Source organism: Hypanus sabinus, chromosome 2 (assembly GCF_030144855.1).
Source record: "Hypanus sabinus isolate sHypSab1 chromosome 2, sHypSab1.hap1, whole genome shotgun sequence".
Classification (NCBI taxonomy): Eukaryota; Metazoa; Chordata; class Chondrichthyes; order Myliobatiformes; family Dasyatidae; genus Hypanus; species Hypanus sabinus.
In genome coordinates, this window is record NC_082707.1 from 12,713,348 (window position 1) to 12,723,281 (window position 9,934).

Here is a 9,934-nt window from a genome sequence, read left to right on the forward strand (position 1 = left end):
CCCTGAGCCCGAGTTAGAGCCGACGCTAGTAAAATATATCTGCGGAAAAGTGGGGCGACAGCAGGAGAAGTTAAGCAGGCACCCGCCCCTAAGAGGGGCACTGATTCGGAGGATGAGGACCTGGATGTGTGTTATATGCCCATTTTTGTTAACTATCCAGTGATGCAGGAGGAAATTCCAAGCCCTTCTCCCGTTGAGTCAGGTGAAATTAGGGGAGCTAGCTGTGGACAGCCTGGGTTACAGCAGGACCCTGCAAGGCATGAAGCAGGGATTGTCTACGGCACAGAGGGGTCCGAGTTGCAGGTGGGCATATGTGATAGGTCGGGGAAGGCCTCGCCTGGTAGACCGGAAGGGTCTCCAGTAGAGACTGAACCGGAAGAGTTAGGTGAGGTGATGCATATTTCTCAGAGAATTAGGGGACCCCCAGACAGGCTGGCCAACCTAGCCCCAGGGGAACAGAGCGTGATGCCGCCTTTTTTTGGGGAGCTATGTCACTGTTTTGTACACCTGGATTGGACTTCGTGTTTTGCAAGCAGTGTTGGAGAATTATCTCAATGTCATGAGGACATGACTACATTCGGGGGGTGGGGGATGGTTACTGTACCACTCTGTAAAGTTGCACTGTTAACGCTAATGTAATGATTTCCATATAATGTTCCACTAGTAAGATAATTGTTTATCTGTAGCAGTAATTTTTGGGTTATGATTGAAAATAAAGTGGCATGTTAACCATTGCGGAGACCTTGTACTTTCTTGTGTGTCTCGGAGCCGAGATTTCGTGGTCTTTCATCAGGGAGCGATGGGGAAAGAGGACGCTAATGGAGAAAGTTGGTAGACTCCAGGACAGAGTGGTCTGAGGAGCTGTGCGGTCGATGGGAACAAATGAAAGAACAGTGAACACCACAGTTGCGCAATAGACTGTTTCGTGAGAAAGGGCCCTTTTTTTGTATCTTTACTTACCATATAGTCAAATTAAGAGTTATAAAGCTCATCGCATATTGTACACTGTTTGACATTTTGCGTTTAAACTTTCGGTTAGTCCTGACGAAGGGTCTCGGCCCGAAACGTCGACAGTGCTTCTCACAATAGATGCTGGCTGGCCTGTTGTGTTCCACCATCATTTTGTGTGTTGTTTGATATTTTGCGGTGTGTGTTTGTTTCTGGGCAACACATCGCACAGCACCAAACACAGCGTCCACGTTGGCGGGGCCAGAGGCCATTCTCCACTAGCCGGCCACGGGCTTGCCAAACCTGAGGATATTAGGGCTACATAAATGAGCTGAATGAGAAAGTGGAGGAATGAGTTAGTATTTTTTTTCTGATGACACCAAGGTTGGAGTTGTTGTGGATAGAGTGGAGGGCTGTCAGTGATTATAGCTCAACATCGATACGATCCAAAACTGTGCTGAGAAGCTAGAAGTGGCAGATGAAGTTCCACACAGATAGGTGTGAGGTGGTTCATTTTGGTAGGTCATATATGATAACAGAATACAGAGTTAATGGTAAGACTTGGAAGAGTGGAGTATCAGACAGATCTTGGTATCCGAGTCCATAGGGCGCTCAAAGCTGCTGCGACGGTTGACAATATGGATAAGACCACATACGGTGCGCTGGCCTTCATTCACCGTGGGATTGAGTTCAAGGGCCGAGAGGTAAAGTTACAGCTACAAAGTACAGAAGTAAGATTCATCTGATGTACTGTGCTCAGTTCTGGTCACCTCTCTGCAGGAAGTAGGTGGAATCTGTGGAAAGGGTGCAGAGGAGATTTAAAAGGATGTTCCCTGGATTTGCCAGCATGTCTTATGAAAATAGTTTGAATGAAAGGTGGGCATGAGAGGCGATGTGATAGAGTTGTATAAGATGATAAGAGGGCATTGATCGTGTGGATATGCAAAGGCTTTATCCCAGGACTGAAGTGACAAATACCAGAGGGCACAGTTTTAAGGAGCTTGGAAGAAGGTACAGAGGAGATGTCAGAAGCAAGTTTTGTTTTGTTTTTGTTTTTTTTTTTATGCAGTGATTAATGAGTGCGTGGAATGAGCTGCCGGCAACGGTGGTGGAAGCAAAGACGACAGGGACTTGGAGAGGTACATGGAACTTAACAAAATAGAGTTCTAGGGGTAACCCTGGGTAAACTCTGAAGTAAATACGTTCGGCACAGCATTGTGTGCCGAAGCGACTGTATTGAGCTGTAGGTTTGCTGTCTTTCTATGTGCCAGAGAGATTACTGACAGAGGAGTGAATAGGCAACAGTGTCGACAGCAATGAATTCGACGCTATTCGGGACGTTTTTGGAAAAATATTGAAAACAACCTTCGAAGATTCCCTGCATCAATGACATAGGGGGTCACCACTGAAGAAAGTAACCAAGAGCCAGTATCTCAGAGAACACGGCAAGATTAAACACCATCACTGTTCCGTTATGTTGCGTGGGCGGCTTGGGAGCATTCAGCTGAAAACAGAATACAGACGAGAAAAGTTTTACGAAACAGGAAATATTGTGTTTGTTGTATTCTATTTTATTATGCTGCATTTTACAAAATTCATAGACTGGAGTATTTTATTGCTTGCTGTTTTTAATTAGGAACACACCATCTGCATTCCATTTTAGCTGAGCACTTCGTAATCGGTACTTAGTATTTCAGTGTTAACAAATTGTCATGGTCTGGTCTGTGAAAACCGCATTCCGGTTCGCGGTCCGGTTCAGCTCCTTATTGCAGGTTTTCCGGGTTTCCCCAGTTTCTGGCGAGCCAGCTGATTCTTGTTTGGGTTGGCCACATAAATAGCTTCAGGATTCAAACTTGGGCTGCTGGATTGTTCCTGGCCAAACCCCCTGCCTGTATTCCTTCCTTTCACCTTCCTGTCTGGAGCCTTGCCTTGCCTCTGCCTGGAGCCCGGCCTTCACTTGTCAGTTTCTGGAGCCTTACCTCGCCTTGCCTGTGTATGGAGCATCGCCCTGTTTGGAACTGTTCGTCCATGTCCACGCCTTCGCTAGGTAGATCCGCCGTTTTGCCGCTACCTAGCGTTGGAAACTGCCTCTCCATGCCCATGCCTTCGCTAGGTCGGTCCGGCCGTTTTACAGCTACCCAGCGTCGGGAAATGTCTCGTCGTGTTTGGTGTTCTGTGTAATGAGTCCCGGCCCTACCTCCTGTATCTAAGGAGGGGTGCCGGCTCGGTGTTCCATGTCCCTGTCTCTCCGTAGGTTCAGTGTCCTCGTCATATCCATGTGCCTCGCCCAACACAGAAGTACCTTGCACAGCCCGGTGCTGGGATTCCCTCGTCCCCTGTGAATGGGTTCCCCTTTCCCGTCCAGGAGTCTCCCTTCCGCGTCGTGTGACCTCGTCATGTCGTCGCCTGGTTCTGGACTTCGAGCCGTAGTCAAGACCCAGATTCTGCATCCTTGTCCAGTCTCTGGCTCGCAGTCCAAGCCTTGGCTCTTAGTTCCCAGTTCCATGTCCTGGTTCCCTACCCAACTCAGGTCCTAGCCCAGGTCAGGAGTCCTTGTCTCGTCCGGGGCCTGTATCATGTCCAGTGTCCTTTCTTCCTCACTTTCCTTGCCTCCTTCTCACGCCTGGTCCTGTTCAGTGTCTGTGTCTTGTATTTGTGTCCACTCCCAATCCCACTGTTGTCACAAATTCGTTTCACTTATCCCGGATGTTGCTTAATTTCTAGTATAACGGTTCCCTATTGAAAGTATCTTCTTACCTATTTGAACCATAATTTTCTCGAACACCGATTTATGAGTCCCGACCTCATCAGGCACTGAACGGCTGGGAATCTCGCAAGATCTGAAGAATCGTGATTCGGTTGGGGTAGATTGGGATCTGGTTTACCTTGCCAGGAGAATGCGCAGCTTCCCCACCTGTGTTATGCCTTGGTGCGTAGGAGCCTTAATACTAAATGGTTACATCTATGGGCGAAAGAGTGGCGGTCATTGGACGTTTTGAGATTTCGTGCTGCTTGATGTAAATAGAAGCATGAGAAGGAGGCCATCTCTGTTCTGTCCCGATGTGGTAAAATGTGTCGAGTTGTGGGTGTTATAATGTCGAAGGTGATTCCACATCCCGCCCGCACCAGTCTTGATTAGCTGCCCCAAGTCTTCAATATCTTCTGGTGGGTGTGTATAAGGATAAGCAGACTGTTCTTGGCCATAATTCGAAGTCCGTTCGACTGAATATCATGATAAGATTAATCTAATATTATTATTGTCTGCCCACCTCAAGTGTTTGACCACAAATAAAACCGCACTCGCCTCCTTGCGTGCTGTAGTGCCTGTAATGTGGATTCCTGACGGGTTTTCTCTGGGTTTGATTCAGACTGTCTCACTTTAACAAGTATTTATCTTTCTGCAAATGGTGCCCTGTCCAGTACTCCTTCGGCCCTTGTATGGCTTTCCGCCGATCCGTTAGACGGTTTGGATAATCTGGATGGAATTATCAAACAAACTGACGTAGTTTCAAGGCTTCCCTTCTCTTCTGTCGACATTTCAAAGTTACGTCATGGGTGTACTCGGCGTATCAATACGAAATCCTTCGCGGAAGGAGTCACCGTTGTGTGTGTCATTTTACTCTTCTGCCCACGCTCAAAAGTTTTCGCTGATTTGTTAACCAGGGCAGATGGATAACTCCTGTCACGGCGCAGTATAGATGAAGGCGGTTTTATTATCCAACGTCGCGTTACAGCACGCAAGAGGCCGATTGAGAACTCTGACAAAAAGCAAATGCTTTCGACCGCGTACAAGAGCTTCGGACGAATGACTCAATATACAAACGTTTTCATAATGGCTGACCTGATCTTAACAATGCGATAATAAGTAGTCAAGCTTCCAAGTAAGCAGTGAGATCTCGTAATTAGAAATACAATAACAAACCACATGAGAGAAGGCATAACTTTTGGATGTTACAAAATAGAGGAATTTAGAGATAAGGACGAGTTATGCATTGTGGTAGAAAATTGGAATATGAATAACAAAGAACGAATCTTATGGCAAATTTCATCCTCCAGCAAGGATGCTGGAATATTATGTTCTAAACAGAAGTTTGTAATATTAAACAAATATTTGGTGTACTTGTCTGCAGAGAAACGTAAAAGGAACAATTGCTGAGAACAAGGTAAGCAAAGGACTGCATACTTCGAGGGAATTAAAAGTCTGGATATCACTGCAGAAAAATATTTAGCAAAGGTACGGGACTAAGTCTTGTGAAATTTCTTGGATATTTTTGAATTTTTTTCTTACAGTTTAAAAAGCAAGTTTATTTGTGTGCACCCTTCCAAATTTAATACATCCTTAAAACAATTCTGCGGGATTTGGTGAGCATTAAATCTGAGTTAGATGTCAGCAAGGACGCGAAAGACCATAGAGAAACACAGAAAGGTTTACATAAGTTGTACAGCAAATATTGAAATATGTTATATGGAAAACAACTGTGATAACATAGTACCTCTGCGTAATTTGGGACAGTCAACATATACTGCTCTTCGAAAGGGGAATTGTTCAACAATTATCTTAGATATTTTCAAGATGTGGCTGGTAAGGGAATTAAAGTTAGTAAAATCTGTTGGAGTTTTTTGAGGGTGTAACAAGGATGTTAGATGAGGGCAAGCCAGTAGATGTTGTGTACCTAGATTTTCAGAAGGCATTCGATAAGGTGCCACATAGAAGATTGGTGAGTAAAATCAGAGCTCATGGCATTGGGGGCAGGGTTTCAACATGGATAGAAAACTGGTTGGCAGATAGAAAGCAAAGGGTAGCAGTGAATGGGTGTTTCTCAGACTGGCTGGAGGTGACTAGTGGGTACCACAGGGCTCTGTATTGGGACCACAGCTCTTTACGATTTATGTCAATGATTTAGATGAGGGCATTGAAAACTATATCAGCAAGTTTGCTAACGATACTAAACTGGGTGGCAGTGTGACATGCGAAGAGGACGTTAGGAGAAAACAGGGAGACTTGGATAGGCTGAGTGAGTGGGCAGATGCTTGGCAGATGTCATTCAATGTGAATAAATGTGAAGTTATCCTCTTTGGAAGCAGGAACAAGAGGGCAGAGTATTGTCTGAACGGTGTCGAGTTAGGTAAGGGAGAAATGCAAAGAGACCTAGGAGTCCTAGTTCACCAGTCAATGAAGGTGAATGAGCAAGTGCAACAGGCAGTGAAGAGGGCAAATGGAATGTTGGCCTTTGTTACAAGGGGAATTGAATACAAGAGCAAGGATGTTCTTTTGCATTTGTACAGGGCCCTGGTGAGACCACACCTGGAATATTGTGTACAGTTTTGGTCTCCAGGTTTAAGGAAGGACATTCTGGCAATTGAGGAAGTGCAGCGTAGATTCACTAGGTTGATTCCTGGGATGGCAGGGCTGTCTTACGCAGAGAGATTGGAGAGATTGGGCTTGTACACGCTGGAATTGAGGAGATTGAGAGGGGATCTGATTGAAACGTTTAAGATAATTAAAGGATTTGATAGGATTGAGGCAGGAAATATGTTCCAGATGTTGGGAGAGTCCAGAACCAGAGGGCATGGATTGAGAATAAGAGGTCAGTTATTTAAAACAGAGTTGAGGAAGAGCTTCTTCTCCCAGAGAGTTGTGGAGGTGTGGAATACACGGCCTCGGAAGACGGTGGAGGCCAATTCTCTGGATGCTTTCAAGAAGGAGCTGGATAGATATCTGATGGATAGGGGAATCAAGGGATATGGGGACAAGGCAGGGACTGGGTATTGATAGTGAATGATCAGCCATGATCTCAGAATGGCGGTGCAGACTCGAGGGGCCGAATGGTCGACTTCTGCACCTATTGTCTATTGTCTATTGTGTATAACGCATTAGGTTTTACAAAAAGCTCTGAATTACTTCCACATTAAAGTTTGCTGAATCCGATACCACCTAATGGAATGAAAAAAACACATGTAAGCATACGGATTGGTTACAGTAAAACGTAAAAGACCAGGACAAATGGGTTACTTTCCCGTAGGACCCTTCGTAGCTAAAGAAGAGGAACTTAGCTGCTGATAATCTAATTGAAAGCATTATGTGTGATGCGACCAAGATTATGGATGATGCAGAGTTAGATGGGAAATTCAGATGTTCAAGCGGACAATATTTTTAAATCTTTATTGTTTATTATTGTCACTTGTAATGAAATACAATGAAAATCGTGGCTTGCATAGTCTATACAGATCATTTAATTCAAGGTGTGCATTGCGGCAGTAACACCATGCAGACGTATGTAACAATTACAGGGAGAATTTAGTTCGGGCAGTCTATAAGGCGCAGGACCATTGGCTGGACTCTTTTCAGGTTAATAATTCCACTGACTGTACTGGTCGACTAAGCCACTTTCTTACAACCGGGGATAGAAATGTTTTTGAGCCCGGTTATAAATACTTTCAAGTGATTTGTATCTTCTCTCCAAAGAGAGTCCGGCAAGTCAAAATGTACAAAGTTTCTTGGGCACGTTAGTGATTCAGTGAGGTGTAGAACCTCTTTTCCAGAATTGGAGGTCAGTTTCTTTGATATCCTGATGAGCTTTTTTTCGTCGTAGCGTCGATGTGGTTGGTCCGGAAAATGGCTGTAGGAGGCATTCACTGCAATGCACTTGAAGCTCCTATCTTTACGTCGTTGATGTAAACAGGACCCGACTGCCTGACAATGTTTTTAATTTTATGAATCTTAAAGAAAGGTTGCTGTCATGACAACACCTTCCTCAACACTCTACCTCCCTGTACTCCGACACATGCTTATTTGTAATAAATCCCACGACGATGGTGAAATTGGTAAATATTTGGAGCTGCAGCAGAATCAGTCGCAAGGTTGTGAAAGTATAGGGAGGAGGAGAACAGGCGGCCGAGATGTAGCATTGTGAGGCACCATTGCCGATAATAATTGTGTCGGAGGTGCTGCTCTCTCTGAGACAGTATTCTTCCAGCTCTAGATACATCACACATTATTATTGTCTGATAATTGCATATCTTCCCAGATGTTTCTCTTGTGTGAATTCATTAGGATGCCTGAAATCTGTTGGCGGAAGCAACGGAATGCAGATGCAAGTTAGTTCAGTATTTCAATCCTTTGTATGCAGAGGAATGAGAAAAGGTTTGAAAGAGGTTAATGAAAATATGTAAGGTATATATATTGGCATGCAAAAGTTTGGGCACCTTTGGTCAAAATTTTTGTTACAGTGAATAGATACGCCAGCAAAAGTTGAACTGATTTTCCTAAGGCATAAAATTAAAGATGACAGCTTTCTGTAATATTTTAACAAGAAAACTGTTTTTATATTTCGTCTTTTACAGGTACAAAATAACAAAAAAGGAAAACGCCACAAAGCTAAAGTTTGGGCACACAGCATGGCAAGAAATAGTAACAAGCCCTTTGGCAAGTATCACAGCTTGTAAACGCTTTTTGTAGCTAGCTAAGAGTCTTTCAATTATTGTTTGTGAGATTTTCGCCCATTCTTCCTTGCAAAAGGCTTATAGTTCTGTGAGATTCTTGGGCTGTCTTGCATGCACGGCTCTTTTGAAGTTTATCCACAGATTCTCGATGACGTTTAGGTTGGGGTACTGTAAGGGTCATGGCAAAACCTGCAGCTTGCGCCTCTTGCGATAATCCGTTGTGGACTTCGAGGTGTGTTTAGGATCATTATCCTGTTGTAGAAGCCACCTTCCTTTCACCTTCAGCTTCTTTACAGACAGTGTGATGTTTGCTTCTAGAATTTGCGGTATTTAATTGAACTCATTCTTCCCTCTACCGGTGAGATGTTCCCTGTGCTATTGGCTGCAACACATGCCCAACGCATCATCGATCTACCCACGTGCTTAACAGTTGGAGAGGTGTTCTTTGCATGAAATTCTGCTATTTTTCTCCAAACGTACCTTTGCTCATTGCAGCTAAAAAGTTTTATTTTAACTTCATCCAAAATGCATCAGACTTGCTTAGATGTTACTTTAAACATTTTTAATAGTACTTTTGCTTTGGACCCTTGTCCTTTTTTTGTTATTTTGAAACTATAAAAGATGGAAAAGAAAGGTTTTCTTGCTTAAAATAGTAAAGAAATGTGTCATCTTTAACTTTATGTCTTTTGAACATCAGTTCAACTTTTACTCGCTTAGCTATTCACAGTAACAGAAATTTTGACCGGGTGCCCAAACTGTTGCATGCCTCTGTAAATTCCAGCAGACTTTTTCCACTGCTGTTGGGTGAGCGTAAAAAATGGGTTCATAGGTTAAGCATGAAAAGTGAAAGATATAAGTAAAATATCAGTGGAAACTTCTTCACTCCGAGGATGAGAGTGTGGAACGAGTTGCCAGCACCATCAGGCTTCCTCGCTGCCTGGAATGAAAAATAAAAACAATGAAGCTGAATGGAATGTCCAACAAAAGTTAATTAACTTAGTAAAGCCCTCTTAACTAATGAGCAGATCTACATTAAAGCTGTTGGAAGAAAGCAGCATCTATCAACAGGAAGGCTCACCACCAAGGCCATGCTACTTTCTCACTGATGCAATCAGATAGAAGGTACATGGGCGTTAGGACTCGCACCACCAGGTTCAAGAACTGTTACTATCCCACAACCGTTAGGTTCCTGAACATAGGGGTTCATTGCACGTGCTTGTAATAAACCGGTAATTCCTAGGCACAAGGACCTCACGTTAAAGACATTTTTCCTTGTCATTTAATGCTCAGGTTATTACTACTGTTTAGTCTTATTTACATTTGCACATTTTGTTGTTTTCTGCACTCCAGCTGATATTTTACTGATCCTGTTAGAGTTACTAATGTATAGATTTGTTGAGTATGCCCGGAGGATAAAGAATCTCAGTATTTTCTATAGTGACATATATGCACGGTGATAACAAAATTTGCATTGCACTTATTCAACTTTTATGTGCTGCATGGAAACTCCATTTCAATTCAGGAATTTTGGATAGGTATATGC